The following is a 16,780-nucleotide window of genomic DNA, read 5'->3' as shown; positions in this document are numbered from 1 at the left end:
TTTTCTGGGGGAGAGGGGAAAAAGAATCTTTTGCCCCTGTCTCCAGACTGATATTTAAACTTTGGCAGCTTTGGATCTGATGTAATAAAATATTAAAGAGACTCGGAAGTTATTAGAACAGAAGTTTCAATTGCTTATTTCCCAGTTTGCAGTAAGGTTTAACTTAGGCCCTGTGTGTATTTTTAGTTACCTTTTTGAGTTAAACTGTCAGAAACTATCTTGCTTAGGTTAAAGATTTAGTTGTTAATTGTCCCGCCTCGTTCTACTTCACGTGTCAAAATCTACACATGGGATTTTAATTTGGAAATCCACAGTAATATGAAGTTAATTCCACAGGGTCAGGTCTAATTTTTCATTTTAATTTACTCAATCCCTTTTATTTATTTATATTTTTGACTGCGTTGGGTCTTCGTTGCTGCGCGTGGGCTTTTCTCTGGTTGTGGCGAGCGGGGGCTACTCTTCGTTGCTGTGCGTGGGCTTCTCATTGTGGTGGCTTCTGTTGTTGCGGAGCGTGGGCTCTAGGTGCGCAGGCTTCAGTAGTTGTGGCACGCGGGCTCAGTTGTTGTGGCTCACGGGCTCTAGAGCACAGGCTCAGTAGTTGTGGCGCACCAGCTTAGTTGCTCCACGGCATGTGGTATCTTCCCGGGCCAGGGCTCGAACCCGTGTCCCCTGCATTGGCAGGAGGATTCTTAACCACTGCGCCACCAGGGAAGCCCCCCTTCTTTATCTTAGACTACTCACTGAAAATAACTTGGGTTGCCTTTAGTTTTAATGCAGAACTTTTATTAGGATTTTATGGTGCTGTATCTTTTTGGTCCTGGAGGTGTGTGTGGCGTTGTGGGTGGGGTGGGAGGCTGACCTTGTCTTCTTGATCTGTAGGGACTTAGAAAGATAGTTTCTATCGGTGTTGTTTTCAGGAAGCACAGTGGCAGAATACTGAAGTGCAAGTTTGTACAGACTTTAAAGAAGTGTAAGGTGGGCTATGAAGTTACAATGTTAAATTAGTTTCCGGTCTGCCCACATTGTTTCCAAAGTTCATTTTACATTTTAAAAGCCTTTACTGATTTTTAAAGCAAATATAGAGAATTGCATGAAAACACAGATCATCTGAGGGACATTTGAACTCGCAGAAATAATGAATGTAGAAGGAAGAGTCCTGCTGGCTAGGCGTTATAGGCTAGAAACCTGCATTTAAAGTTTAAACTGCTTGGGTAAGATGACTTATTTTCCTGGTTTATCCTTATATTTTTTATCCTTATACTTTTTATATTTTTGTCCCTTTGCCATTATCGCCCACAACATAGAAGAATATTCTTTTGTTTATTGTAGTTTTATTTGGAAGAGAGACTAGAGTGTGGCTTATATAGGGGCAAGAGGGAGAATTGAGGTCTTTTCAACGTTAGGCATTTCTGTCTATGGACACGGCATGTGTCCTCTTTTAGGTCCTTTACTAACGTTTTCTAGCTTTCTCCGTAAAATTCTCACACATTTTTGTAATGCTTTTTCCAAGGCTTGAGATAGTTTGTGGCTATTGTGAATGTGTTCTTTTAAAAATTATCATCATCACATCTTCTTATAAATTAACGTTGGTATATTAGAAAGTTACTGAATTTTTATATGCTGGGATCTCATAATTTATTTTGTACATAGGTTTTACTTATCCCTTCAGTGCTTCAGTTTCATCATCTATGAAACAAAGGGCTTGGGTTAGAATAAGATATTTCTAGTGTTAACATTACATGGTTCTGTGTTGAGGTAATGTCCTTTGTGTTGAGGTAATGTCCTTTACATACTTCAAGAGGTGAATGGGAGTTGTACCACACAACTACAGGTAAGTTCTGTGAATACAGCCAAACCTAGCTTTTGTTCATATGTGTTTGCATGTGTTTAACACACTCAGTTCTCTGTATAATGATTCTTGAACATCTTGAGGTAAAGAGTGAATACTTAACATTTTAAAAATAACTCTCGGGCCTCCCTGGTGGCGCAGTGGTTAAGAGTCCGCCTGCCGATGCAGGGGACACGGGTTCGTGCCCCTGTCCGGGAAGATCCCACATGCCGCGGAGTGGCTGGACCCGTGAGCCATGGCCGCTGAGCCTGCGCGTCCGGAGCCTGTGCTCTGCAATGGGAGAGGCCGCAACAGTGAGAGGCCTGCGTACCACAAAAAAAAAAAAAAAAAAAAAAAAAAAAAAACTCTCAAAAGTACAGTTTCTTATTCTGGTTGAAATGGTTTACTATTATCTTTTCACCCTGCATTTTAGTTTGTTGCTGTGTTAGATTTACTGCATATTTTCTCTCCTAAAAATAGATGGTCTTTAAGTCACAGTTTTTATAAATATTTGCATCTCAAGTCAAATTTTTTCCTACAACATGGGTTTCATTTGGTGAGTTTCACTGGAGCAGGTTATGTTAAGAGAGCTTTCTACCACATGTTTATTCACTTCCATACCTCTGTCCCAAGTATCCTATGTGCCAATGTCAGAAGATTCCACTGGGAGTGTGAGTAGTATTCTTGGAGAATTATTTTAATATTTATTTCTGCTGGGTGGAGGGAAGCAGATGCTGTACTTGTTATCTCTGAGAATTCAATCCTAACCCCCAAGTATCCCTCAACAACATGGCATCTTTTTTATCTTTTATAAAAACATAGGTTATATAAGTTATCTAGATGTTGGTCAGGAATTTGCTTGAACAAACTGAAATGGCTAAATGAACTTTCACCCTAATTTGAATAGGGGTCCAGAAAATGAATTCAGGGCAAAGGTTGGCAGAGGTCATATTGGGGTGGCCTTGAGCTAGTACCAATATGTATGTATTTAAATTGTGGTAAAATTAACACTAACATAAAACTTGTCATTTTACCTGTTTTTCAGTATACAGTTAAGTAGTGTTAAGTACATTCACATTGTTGTGCAACCAAACTCCAAAACGTTTTTCATCTTGCAAAACCGAAACTCTATGCCCATTAAAAAATACCCCATTTCCCCTTTCCCCCAGCCCCTGGCAACCACCATTCCACTTTCTGTTTCTATGAGTTTGAACCATTAGTTATTTTATGAGAACTTGACCTCCTTTATGTCAGCTAAATGGATTTTGAGGATGAAGAAGAGAGTAATGGATTACTGTAAAACCAGTAGCCATTCTCCATAATCACATGAGTGCTGGTAGTTGCCAAGCCTGAAATTGGAGCAACAGCCAGTCTTCAGTAACGTGGAGTTTGGAAATTCCTGTTCCTTTTGTTGAGGAAGAGGAAGAGGATGATAGTGACTAACAGTTACTGGGCACTTATTACTTGCCTGAGGTTGGAGGAAAGACCTGCTTCTTCTAGAATGAAAAAGAAAAGGCAAATTTGGGTGCATGAAGATATCTAGAGACATGAAATTGAGGAAATTCTTCATGTCTGTTTTCTCTGTCAAGCACAAGAGTGGGTCATTTGTTGAAAGTTAGGGATTTGAGCTTGACTAGAGGGCTTGAAGAAAGTGACAAGTTTGGAATTGCTAGGAAACAGGGTAGGGACCCATCAGGAATAATAATAATAATAATAATAGTGTTGGTACTAATAACAACAATAAGAACAGCCAATATTTATTAGTTATCTGTTCTATGCCAGCTATATCACCAGTTCTAGGTGATATATCTTTTAACCTTTATAGCAACTTTATTAAAGTAGTTGTTCTACAGATGTGAAGCTAAGTGGTAGGGTTGGGATTCCAATTTCATTCTCTTGCCTCAAGCCCAGGCTCTTCTTTCTGCACCGTTAATGACATTGGGGTTCTCTACTTGATATCAAAAGCCAGAAGTTTAGAGTGTAACAAAAAAATTGTTCTTCAGAAAAAGGTGGAAGAGTGGACTGAAAAAAATGTATATATCCAAAATATAATAAATATATTGATGCTTTTTCCCCCCAACCAGACTGATTGATGTCCTTGATGGGTTGCTTCACTAACTGAAGTGAGCTACCACAGCCCTGTAGAAACCCAGACCTGGTTATGTGACTTGACAGTTAGAGGTATCTGAAATTATAAACTCATTTTCTCCGTAAAGCCTGTGTGTCTAAAATACTGAATTGAGGTTAATGCTAGTAGGTCCTTCAGTTTCTGTGCAGGAGTAAATGAGGACCTTTTTATTTGTAGTTATACTATTCATTGAATAGGCATTAGTTGCACTGATTTTTTTGGGTGTGTTAAGGGACTGCATTACAAAGTATAAGTTTTTTAAACAATAATATCTTTATGCATGTACATTATTGCTCTAAATAAATGCAAAATTTATTAAAAAGATAGCCCCTTAGAAGCATATGTACAAGCTTAAGTACTCGTTTTGCTTTTATTGGATGTGTATAAAGGAACTTACAGAGTTGTAGGTGAACAAATGGAGGCCAAAAAAATTCTGATGTAAAGCAAATCAGAAAAGATTAAGTTATAACAAAACCTTTGCTGACTAGCATTTTAATGTCCAGATGGACAAGCAAGCTCTTATTAATTTACCAAGGGTAAACTCATCTGGTTTGATCAGTTAATTAATTTCTAGGCTGTAATTAGTTTATATGAATACCCTTATTACTCAGATGGAAAAACTCATTGCTGTGTTATGCTTTAGATTTACATTGCCTAAAACTATAGAATGTAGCTTTGCTCCCCAAATCAGTATGTCAGATGACTTACAATTCAAACTGAGCAATTACCTTTTCCAGGTTCAACCCTTTTAAACTTGGTCATACGTCATGTGCTAAATGTATCCTGTGTACTCTCTACCTTGTTAGGATGCTAACTCTTTGATTTTAATATAAGGAAAAGAGCTATCAATAAAGTATGACATGAAATTACAGTATAGATGGATTTTATCAACTTGGTAAACACAAACTACTATACAATAGGGCTTTGTTGCAGACTCTTTTTATAAGTGGAAAACTCTTCCAAAAGACGTTTTTGAAGTTTTCTATGAAGAAAGATTGCTAGTGAATGAAAAGAACCTTTTGTAGACCTCTACTTGGGAGTCTGGTAACTGGTACTTTGGGATTCTATACACAGAGCTCCAAGGCTGGGAGAATATCTCAGAGTAAAGCTATCTAAGTTTTGCATCCAAAGCTATTAATTTCTTCAATTATGAGAAGAAACCACAGATTGTGTAATGGCCTTGGTATTTTGTTGGTACGGAGAGGATGATCTCAGAAGACTCGTAAGCCTATGTTGGGATGTGTGTGACACGTGCCTTTTCTCCGATTTTTTTTATTTCAACAGTTGCAGACACATTTTTGAAACCGTAGATATCCTAAGTTAGCAAATCTGAATCAGTGCACAAAGCGACCATTTTTGCCAGTACCAAATGCATACTTTGCTGAGTTTTCTAATCTGGGCTCCAGAGTTTATACATAGCAAATTCTAACATTTGCCAAGTTCTGTTATGACCCAGAGGGGAGTAGAGCAAAGTGGGATGAAGAATCTGGAAAAGCAAGCTGCCTATAGGGTAAATTGCATTTTGGAATTTGCTTCCATGTGGATTTTCTCCTCATGGACCACTGTGATGTTTAGCAGGCTGAGCTGGAAAGGTCATATTGTACAAGATGAAGAACAATAAATGGTCTGTTCAGTGACTTAGTCTTAAGCCTCCTGCAGTGCTGACTAACGGCTGCAATAGCCATTTTTCCTCTGGGATAGAAGAGTTTGGCTGTCATCTTTTGGGGAGTATGGTAATTTGTAGCCATTGCTTTCAGCATGGTGGGGAGATCTGACGCGCAAAGGCTTTATTCCAGTGGCTTATAGCTCCTTTTTTTTCATGAACTGCTGTTTCTTTAGTCTTAAGAATATGTTTCAAAAAATGCATATGAATATTAAATCCAGTTAATTCATTTTCATTTTGCCAAAGAGAACTTGAATTTACCTCTTCCTATATGACATTGACCTCATCTTTTTATTTTTTTAATTTTAACCTTAAGACATTGGCTCTAGAAATAGTTTGTTGTTTTTTCCTTTAAATCGGTACAGTTTCCTTTACCTTGGGTTGTGGTGCAGTTCTAAACCACGTTTAAAATACGTACAAGGGGGCTTCCCTGGTGGCTCAGTGGTTAAGAATCTGCCTGCCAATGCAGGGGACACGGGTTCGAGCCCTGATCTGGGAAGATCCCACATACTGCGGAGCAACTAAGCCCATGCGCCACAACTATTGAGCCTGTGCTCTAGAGCCTGCAAGCCACAACTACTGAGCCCAACTACCACAACTACTGAAGCCTGCGCTCCTGGAGCCTGTGCTCCGCAACAAGAGAAGTCACTGCAGTGAGAAGCCCACGCGCCTCAAGGAAGAGTAGCCCCTGCTCACTGCAACTAGAGAAAGACCACGCAGCAAGGAAGACCTAACACAGCCAAAAATAAACAAATAAAATAAATAAATTAAAAAAAAATACATACAAGGGCATAGAGACCAATAGAGTTTAAGAGGTGTGAAGAATCTGGGGCAAAAGTTACTGTTTCTAATAAGTTCAAGTTCCCTCTGATTTGCTTTGTGGGAAGTGTATTAATTAAGGACATTTTCCAAAGCATTTCCATCCAAGTAAATATGATATTTTACATGGCTGCCTTTTAAAAACATAGATGTATTCCTGACATTATTTATCTTTTTTTAGTAAGTGAAATAGCTTAAAATGAATGGTGAGTAATTTCTTTGACAGTAATATGGTAGATTAGATGTGCAGAGAATTCCCTTCTGGTCAGAACATTTTAAAATGAAGCTGGGGAAAGGAAAAATATATGTAAAATACTGAAGCCCATGTGAGAAAAACAACTGAAGGCCTTGAAAGGACTAGAAAGCATGATTCCACAATGTAGAGTAAGTACTGATGGTGGTGTTTGTGCTGAGGGTTTCCTATGGCTTTAGAGCCAAAGGGAGGAGGGACAAGAGAAGAAAATAGTGTCCAAGCAGAGTGGGAGGTCATATTAGAAACTGCCCTATATAAAGCTGGGATCCCAGAAAGGTGACTTCTCAGTGGATGAGTAGGAGAAAAAATTCCCTGCATACAGAGACTTGCATATTAATGCCTTGGGTCTGAATGGAGAAGGGGAAAAAGTCTCCCAAGAAACTGCCTAAACAGAAGCTTGCCCTCACATGGATTTGCAGCCAGGATTTTGCACTACCTGTAAGGCCTGAAAATCTCTCAGCTGCTAACTTTGTTGTTAGTAGTCCTAGTTGGTTGTGATTCCCAGAGTCTGGGAGAATCAAATTTAAATCTCTGTGGACAGACCTCAAAAATTTTTATGGATAAAGTTGCAAGAAATGTGAGCTTGCACAAGAAGACAAGCAACTATGAGTGAGTCAGGTGTAGCAGATTATATTTTCCAAAGATGGCTGCCACAGTATTTCCCAGCCCATGTGCCCTTCTAGAACCTTGCTATTCTGCTATCAAGAAGTAGAGTCTGGGGCTTCCCTGGTGGCGCAGTGGTTGAGAGTCCGCCTGCTGATGCAGGGGACACGGCTTTGTGCCCCCGTCCGGGAAGATCCCACATGCCGCGGAGCGGCTAGGCCCGTGAGCCATGGCCGCTGAGCCTGCGCGTCCGGAGCCCGTGCTCCGCAAAGGGAGAGGCCACAACAGTGAGAGGCCCGCGTACCGCAAAAAAAAAAAAAAAGTAGAGTCTGTCTCATTCCACTGAACCTAGCCAGGGCTTTCTGACTGCTTTGACCAAAAGTCAGTCAACACGGAAGTGATATTATGTGAATTCTGAGGCTAAGTCATAGAAATGCCGCACACCTTCCTTGCTCTCTTGGGATGCTCATTATTGGAACCCATCACCATGCTGTGAAAAAGCCCATGCAGTCCATGGAGAGACCCATGTGGAGATGAACTGAGGCCTCAGCTGCCAGCTGCCAGCCAGTGCTAACCTGTTGATGCCTTGTGAGAAGCCTCTGGAAACTGGATCCTCCAACTTCCTGTCAAGCAGCCCTAGGTGATGCCACATGGAACAGAAACAAGCTGTCCTTTCTGAGCCCTGGGCAGATTGCAAATTTGTGAGCAAAATAAGTGATTGTTGTTGTTTGAATGCACAAAGTTCTGGGGAGGTTTGTTACACAGTGTTAGATAACTAAAACATCAGCGGTAATCATTAGTCTTATAAAGACTGTAGATGTTTAAAGAAATAAAAGAGGAGATTAAAATTACGGTATGGTGAAGAGACTCAAAATTGTTGAGGAAGGTGTGAAAGAAGAGCTCAGTCTCAGCAGAACTTCTAGAAATAAAAAACAAATGACAGGGGCTTCCTTGGTGGCGCAGTGATTAAGAATCTGCCTGCCAATGCAGGGGACACGGGTTCGATCCCTGGTCCGGTAAGATCCCACATGCCGTGGAACAGCGAAGCCTGTGCGCCACAACTACTGAGCCTGCGCTCTAGAGCCTGCGAGCCACAACTGCTGAGCCCACGTGCCTATTGCCCGTGCTCCACAACAAGAGAAGCCATCGCAATGAGAAGCCTGCGCACTGCAGCAAAGAGCAACCTCCGCTCGCTGCAACTAGAGAAGCCCACGTGTGGCAACAAAGACCCAACGCAGCCAAAAATAAATAAATAAATAAATTTAAAGAAAAAAATGACAAAACACAATGGAAAGATGGTATAGATTGGATAGAATTCAAGAGTGAAGTGGAAGATAGATCTGAAGAAAATTTCTGAAATTTAGTACAGAGAAAGAAGAGATGGGACATATGAGGTTTAATGGCACGGAGAATAAGATACCACATATGTCTGATTTAGCAGTTATCACACTTTTTGACATTAGGACTTCTTACACTCTTAAAAATTATTGAGAACCCAAAATTGCTTTCTTTCCCCACAAATCGGATTTTTTCTCTGAATCTTAAACATATTCTTGGATTGGTGGCTCATTTCCACCAGCCCGTTCAACTTTAGCATTTGTCTCATCCCCAGTGGCTTTTCCAGAACTACCACCTTCACCATGAAGCTCAAACTTAGTCCCAGTTCAAACTTAGACTTCTTCAGCATTTTTACTTTTCTCACAAAGACATCATGGAGTGGATAAATAGATTGGCAAGTCTTTTCTGTCTTTTCCAATGCTGTCTGGAATCAATTTATTGACCACTTTTCCAAGTCATTTGTCTGCACCTCTCAGGTCATGATTACTACCATCATCTTCCAAGTTTGGTGGACCTGTTGATGCTCAGTCTAAGAGGTTTTCTGCATCAGAGTGTTGTGTTTTTAAGTAAAACCAACACAGAATAGATGAAGCAAGTAACCATTGGTAGTCTTGACATCAACATGAGCTTCAATCATGGTCTGCCATTTTGACCACGGAGCACATTTTGTCATGGCTAAGATCCATTCCATGGAAATTAGTCAGGCAGTTTTTGCCTTGAACATCCTCAGTAATTAGCTTGACTTTTCAAAATGCGACTTCATCCTTCTGCAGATCAGCAAGGCTCACTTCAAAAATACTACCCTTGAAGCCATCAGATGTGATTTTCATTCCTTGAGTTCTTGTAACTAGTGGTTTTCCAGTATTTCTTATAGTGAGCATACTGGTGCTTTTATGTCATACCAATTTTTCTTAAGAAATGGATCAACCACTTTCTTCTTGACTCCCATTTTGCTGCCTTTTGTAAGGTGCTTGTTCTTTTTTATTTTTCACAGTAGGAAAAAAATCACTTATAATATGCTATTATCACCTTCGTATAGTCTAGGTAATTTGCACTAGACTAAAAGTGAGGTCTCCTAGAAGGGCGCCTGTTCTTGGCGACCGCCATGGTGCTGCTCATAGAGCCAAAAGGGCCAAGTTGCTTTTTCGTATGTGGGTTACACTTATAATTTGGAGATGTTTCTGCATATCTGTTATAGTTCAATAAAAAAAATTTACTTAAAAAAAGACACCATAAAGAGAGTGAAAAAATAAGCCACAACTTGAGAGAAGATGTACTGACAAAGTTCATCTAGAATATAAAAGAAATTTTCAAATTAAAAAAAAAGAAAATAAGAAAGTCGCGAACAAGTTTATTTCACAGAGGCTGAAATAAATGGTCCGTGAACATATGAAAAGATCCTCAACCTTTTCAGTAATCAAGGAAATACAAATTAAAACAGCGAGGAACTGTTTGCTCCCCACCACTCACCAGACTGGGAAAAATGAGAAATAACAGTTGTTGGTGATGATATGGGACAGTGGGAACAGTCCCACTGTTGAATATGACCATTTTGGAAAACAATTTGGCTTTACTTATTGGTTCCTAAATATATACCCTAGTGAAACTTTTGTATTCATGGCCCTGGAGACAAATATAAGAATATTTAAAATACTGTTCATAATAGCTAAAAATGCAAACAACCTAAATGTCCAGCAACTGTAAAGCAATAATAAAGATGGTATATTTGTAAAAGAATGACTGTTTAGCATAAATATTGTGAATTAGGTACCACTGCATGCATCTTCATGGAGGAATATTATAAATACATTATAAGGATCAAAAAAGGCAGTTAACAATGATCAGTCTGATTCTCTTGATATAAAATTTAAAAACAGGCAAATCTAAATAATATGTTGTTTGGTGATACATATAGGGTAAAACTGTAAAGAAAAGCAAAGGAATGATAATATAAATTTTAGGATAGTGATTGTCTTGAAATAGGGACTAGAATAGAAAAGCACATAAGGAACTGTGGTTTGTATGTGACGTATTTCACAATAAAAATTTCTATGAGCATATTGTTAAAAAGAACCCCAGAGTGATTCTTTTTCTAAGGAAAGATTTGGTAATGCAAAATACTAGTTCTTAATTAATCTTTTGGTAGGTGTTCTTACATAGAAAATCCTCCGGTAAATATATCTTGAATTTGTTTTTCACGGTTTCTTCATGTCAACCTTGCTAAGTAGGGAGCATGACTAGGAAGAAGATGAAACAAGGAGGATTTATCCACATGTTCAAGAAGTTCAGGGGTTTGTAGCCTTAGAATGAGAAATTAGGCCTCTTATCCTACCTGTCTTAAAATTGACTTACGATTTTTAAAAACAAAAAAACTGTTCTTAGTTTATTTTTTTGGTAAGCAGCAGAGGCACTCTTTTGCCTCTACCCCTAGCCTGAGTGTGCTGTTTTTAAAAATCTCCATGCATTGACATCTCTTCCTTTTCTGAAGGAATGCTAAAGCCAGTAATTACACACAGACCTGACCTACTTTGGAGGAACCAGAGGACAAAGAAACCCTCACTTTTCTTTATCCTTTTTTGGTTAAAAAGCAGAGATTTGGGGAGGTGAGGGCCAGAACTTCCTATATCTATCCTTTGAAGAGTCTAACACAGTTTGTCCTTGTTTCATATATTAGAAGTTTCCCCGTGTGTGTTGCCTGTAGACTAATGGACTTAATGCTAATGAATCCTTTGCATATCTGCTGATCTAGAAGTGGTTGGCCCTTTCCCAAGGGCACTATAGCTTTGAGAAAATAGGAGGAAAGAATTTATTGATTTTTTTTTAATTGTCTTATTTTATGTATTTGATTTTGTAAGCACCTCAGTCCTTTCTTTCTTTTTTAAAAGAAGTAGTTAGGATCTAACATACACAGTTACATTAATGAATGAATTAACTGGAATAAAAATTTGGAGTAGTCGTCCCCTTTAGTAATTGTTGTGGTTGCCTAGTAACTGTTACTCCAGTTCTTTCTTAGTTCTATTTCTCTGTTGTTATTTTGCTAAGTTGGCAGGTTATTTTCATCTCGATTTTTAATATTTGCTTTATCAACTGACCTTTTTAAAAATAATTTTAAAAGTTCCCCCTAAATCACAAGCAGAAATCTTTTCGGTTTGGTTCATTAATAGTTGCTATTAATAATTAATAGTTGCTAAATAATTATAAATAGTTGTTCTGGGTTCTGGGTCCTAGGTCCTGTGTTGGGTGCTTGAGACTTTACAAAACCCATTGTTTTGTGTAATAAACACCAACCTTAAGAGAGTAAGGTGAATATCAACATCTAGAATATCAAGAACTAGGAGACAAGACAGTATATAGTATATGTAAGGACAGATCAGTGGAATAGGTTCAGGAGTCCAGAAATAAAAGCCAAATGTGGTCATTTGACTTTTGACAGAGTGCCAAGACAATTAAATGGAGAAAGAATAGTTTTTTCAACAAATGATGGTGGGACAACTGGATATCCACATGCAAAAGAGTGAAGTTGGACCCCTGCTTTACACCATACACAAAAATTAGCTGAAAATGGATCAAAGATATAAATGTAAGAACTAAAACTGTAAAACTCTTAGAAGAAAACATGGGAGTAAATCTTTGTGATCTGGAGTTAGGCAGTGGTTTCTTAGGTAGGACACCAAAAGCACAAGGGACAAAAGAAAAAACATTAAATTGAACCACATCAAAATTAGAAACTTTTGTGCTGTACACAATACCATCAAAAAAGTGAAAGACAAATCACAGAATGAGGAGAAAGTATTTGCAAATCATATATCTGATAAGGGATTTGTATTGCGAATATATAAAGAACTCTTACAACTCAATAATAAAAAGACAACCTAATTAAAAAATGAACAGAGAAGGTATACAGCTGCCCAATAAACACTTAAAAAGATGCTCAACGTTATTAGTCATTAGGAAAATGAGAATTAAAACCACAATGAAATACCACTTCATACCCTTCAGGATGGCTATAATTAAAAAAAGATGGACAATAACAAGTATTGGTGAGGATGTGGAGAAATTAGAACCTTCTCCTGCATTTCTGGTAGGAATGTAAAATAGTGTAGCCTGTTTGTCATTTCCTAGCTAGAAGAAGGATAGTGCCATTTATAGAAATTGGGAAATGAGAAATAGGGATAATGAAATTGGATTTTGTACAGTTGAATTAAAGATGTCTCTGGGACATTCAGGTGTTATGGTACCCACTGCTTAAAACTTTTTAATCATAGCTTTCAGGATAAAGTCCTCCAAATCACTTTCTTTCCTAGGGCCTATGAGACCCTCCTCAGTCTGGTCTTCCTTCTTTACCCTGTTCTAAGCACACTCGTTTTCTTTCAGTCTTTGTTTGCCATGCTACTCCAATTTTGGGACCTTTGACCATTCATCCCCCCAGTTAACGCCTGTTCATCTATCAGAGCTCAGTCAAGTATCGCTTCCTCATGGGAGTCACTGCCGACTCCCCAGTCGAGGTAGGAGCAGCACACATTTTTATTTCATGGTTTCTGTGGGTCAGGAGACCCTCTGCTCAGGGTCTCATAAAGCTGTAATCAAGGTATTGGGTGGGTTGCATTCTTATCTGGAGGCCCCAGTGGGGAAGAACCCACTCCAAAGACCATTCAGACTACTGGTAGAGTTTATTTTTTTGTGGCTTTATGACTGACTTTTTTCTGGCTGTTGGCTGGAGGCTGCCCACAGGTTCTAGAGAGGTGGCCTACAGTTCTTTGAGACCATCCACAGTTCCTTTTCTTAGGAGCTTCTCAAACATGGCCACTTGCTTCATCAGGACTTCCAGCTTGATGGAGGGGAGAGAAGAGATTACACAAAATCATGAATGAATGTATGGTGTGTGCAATCACTGGAGGTTGGTCACCTTAGGGTCTGTCTGCTACATCTTATGACTTCTGTAGAGAATAATTTTGAGTAGGACTGCACCCAGTGAGTCTGTTTTGATGAAAGCTAGTCAGAGAGTACATCCCAAATATCAGCTTAACCTGGTGGAGCTGGTTGTAGTGAGAAGAACAAACCTTGTAATAATTGGCATTATGTTAAACGAAGGAAGGTAGAGGTGTTCATGAGCATACCAGCAGAAGATGAAGAAAGAAGTTGGAGGAGAGGTGAAGTACTGTGATGTATTTTCCCGGTTTCAAAATTTTGCTGACTTCTGATACTGTCATTCATTCCTTTGTTAATCAGTTTACTATGTTTATATTTAAGAACTCCTTACCGTAAAATCTAGTTTTGAGAGGCAGCAAAACATAGTGTGTAGTTAAGGGTTCAGGTTCTAGAGCTCAAATGCTTGGGTTCAAATTCTGCCTCTGCTATTTAGTACCGTATAACCTGGGCAAATTACCTGGTTGGTTTGTGCGTCAGTTTTAAATGGGAATGATAGTAGTACCTACTTCACAGGGTGGTTGTGAAGATTGAGTTAATGCCTATAATTATTGTTATTTTTTTCAAGTGTGATAACTGTTCCATAGTTATGTTTTAAGATAAGAGAGTGGATCCTTTTAGAGGTACATACTGAAATATTTACAAATGAAATGATATGGCAATTGGGATTTTGGAGGAAATTGGTAGAGGTATAGATGAAACAAGATTGACCATGAGTTAAAAATTGTTGAAGCTGATTTAATTGTATTACTGTCTACTTTTATATATATTTGAAATTTTTCATAATAAAAAGTAACTGCCTTGGCATGTATTAAGTGCTTAATAAATTTAAAGCTATTTTTATTATGTTTAATATGTTGGGATTAACTTGTCTAAAACACAAAGAAAAAATATAAAACTAACTTGACACTTCAATTTTCTCATTTCTAAGATTCTTTTTATAGATGGAAACTATCAAATTTGGATAAGATTCTTAGACTTGGATTTTTGGTTTCTATATTGACATCTTCCTAATTTGTTTATAATTTATGGCTTAATTAGTTTGATTTAATTGTGGCCTGCATCACATTCCATTTAATTTAGACTACCATTGTTTGTTCTGTAAGTGGAATGGAAATTAATAATATTATTGATTATCAGTTTTCTTAGTCTTAGTGGTAGGAGATATTGATTTTACCAATAGAGAAAATATTAGCAGCAAAAATGCCAAGGCTTTCCTAGGTAGACAGTGGTGTTATGCTTCAATGTATTTAATTGCTGTTTAAGTAAGAAAGGTAACACTTGAGAGCTTACTCACTGAGGTTATCTCAAATGTGGTAAATACATCTTTCTGCTTATCATATCGTCCTATATTATATAGCACTGTAAAACTAGATGGCTTAAATATTTTAGTTGTTCAAGATTGAGAACTGTTTGGTGATTCTGATTGATTTTATGTGAATGAACCTTGGAACTTAAAAAAATAAAATAAAAATGTAAAAGAAGCAACACCAGAGTCTCTCAGAGTTCTACTTAGGAATTGGCATGGTGAGACCTTGTCTTGATAACTCTGCCTGCAAGTCACTTACAGTCACACCTTTCATTTAGTAGATAAGGACCTTGAGGACTATAGAGGTAAGGTGATATGCCCAAGGTCACAAATGTTTCTAGATCTCAACTCACTCCAGTTCTCTTTTTGCTGTCCCAGTGATTTCTGAATTGTTCTCCAGAGCCCTAGGGTTCTGAAAAGTTTTGTCTGTCTCTGAACCTCTTACCCAGAGTTAACCAGAGTAGGTGCTTCTCCCATTCCTCATCTTATGTATTAGAGCTTCTATGAGATTTTGTTCAGAGGGAAAAAGATTCTGCTACTGTATGTGTTAGTTTTTATGTCTTTCCTACCAGAACTCTTTATTCTGTGCCATCTCCTACTCAGAAAAGTACATTTGATTTATTGGAATTTTCTTTGACTTTGTTTCAAAGAATGCAAGTATGATCTCTAAAGAAATCTGTGACCCAGAGATCTCAGGAGAATTCAAAGAGATCTTTAAATACGGAGGGATAGGGCTTCCCTGGTGGCATAGTGGTTAAGAATCTGCCTGCCAATGCAGGAGACACGACACGGGTTCGATCCCTGGCCCAGGAAGATCCCACATGCCGCGGAGCAACTAAGCCCATATGCCACAACTGCTGAGCCTGCGCTCTAGAGCCCGTGAGCCACAGTTACTGAGCCCATGTGCCACAACTACTGAAGCCACGCGCCTACAGCCTGTGCTCCACAAGAGAAGCCACTGCAGTGAGAAGCCCATGCACCACAACGAAGAGTAGCCCCCGCTCACCGCAACTAGAGAAAGCCCGCACAGCGAAGACACAACGCAGCCAAAAATAAAATAAATAAAAATAAAATAAATTTAAAAAAGAATAGGGAGGGATAATTACTTTTAGTGTGAAGTTATTATCAATTAACATTTTATTTTCTTTTCCCCCCCCGCTCTCTATTCTCCCTTCATTTCTCATCTCATAATTCTCGTTCCTTGTGATTTTTTGGGTGATGTTTCTCATGGTCTGTTAGTTTTCTAAAAAGATATTTATGCAAATATGTCTGTCTTAAATGAAACTATTTCTGATGTCTGGAGATTCTTTTGGGTCTCTTTGGCAGTGAATTAGGAGTCATATCCATTTGCTTAAAAGCAATACTGTCATAAGATCAAAAGAGGGCCCAGTAGACAGTGTAATAAATAGGTTGGTTTTTGCTTAAATTGTGGATGCTTTTAATGAGTTCTTAAAAAAACCCTCACTGTTATTAACTATACTTAATATTTTAGTGAATTAATACATAATTATGGTAGCTTATTTAAAAGTAAAATCCTTGCTGGTACTTCTAGTAGCTTTTTAGAATTCTAGACTTGTACTGTAATGTCAATTTAGGACTATTATAGAAAGTCAGAATTTAGGATGCATGTAATCCTGCTAAGGGAAAGGACGAACAATCTTATTAAATGTTAACTGTGATATGAAGTACATACTTCATGTAGTTGTGTTTTTACATTTAATATGGGTACAATAATGTTAACATACATGTGATATGTATTGGGTTGGCCAAAAAGTTCATTCAGTTTTAAGTAAAAATAAAAGTAATTTCCACCAAGAACTGAATTGAACAACGTATTCACTAACTGAACAAACTTTTTGGCCAATCTAATAGCAATAATCCATATAATAATGAGCTATACTTTGCTGAAACAG

The 16,780-nt window shown here is 38.2% G+C and overlaps 1 protein-coding gene and 1 pseudogene across 6 annotated transcripts in view; one reads left to right on the top strand and one right to left on the bottom strand.

Annotated features, from left to right (window-relative positions):
- SIK3 (SIK family kinase 3) overlaps window positions 1-16,780 on the top strand; it is a 246,560-nt gene that overhangs the window by 112,501 nt on the left and 117,279 nt on the right. The window lies entirely within an intron of this gene.
- Window positions 8,836-9,605, bottom strand: LOC132525410 (small ribosomal subunit protein eS1-like; annotated as a pseudogene).

Source organism: Lagenorhynchus albirostris, chromosome 9, assembly GCF_949774975.1.
Source record: "Lagenorhynchus albirostris chromosome 9, mLagAlb1.1, whole genome shotgun sequence".
In the NCBI taxonomy this organism is placed as follows: domain Eukaryota; kingdom Metazoa; phylum Chordata; class Mammalia; order Artiodactyla; family Delphinidae; genus Lagenorhynchus; species Lagenorhynchus albirostris.
The sequence above is the reverse complement of the archived record's forward strand: the minus strand, read 5'-3'. Positions and strand labels throughout refer to the sequence as shown.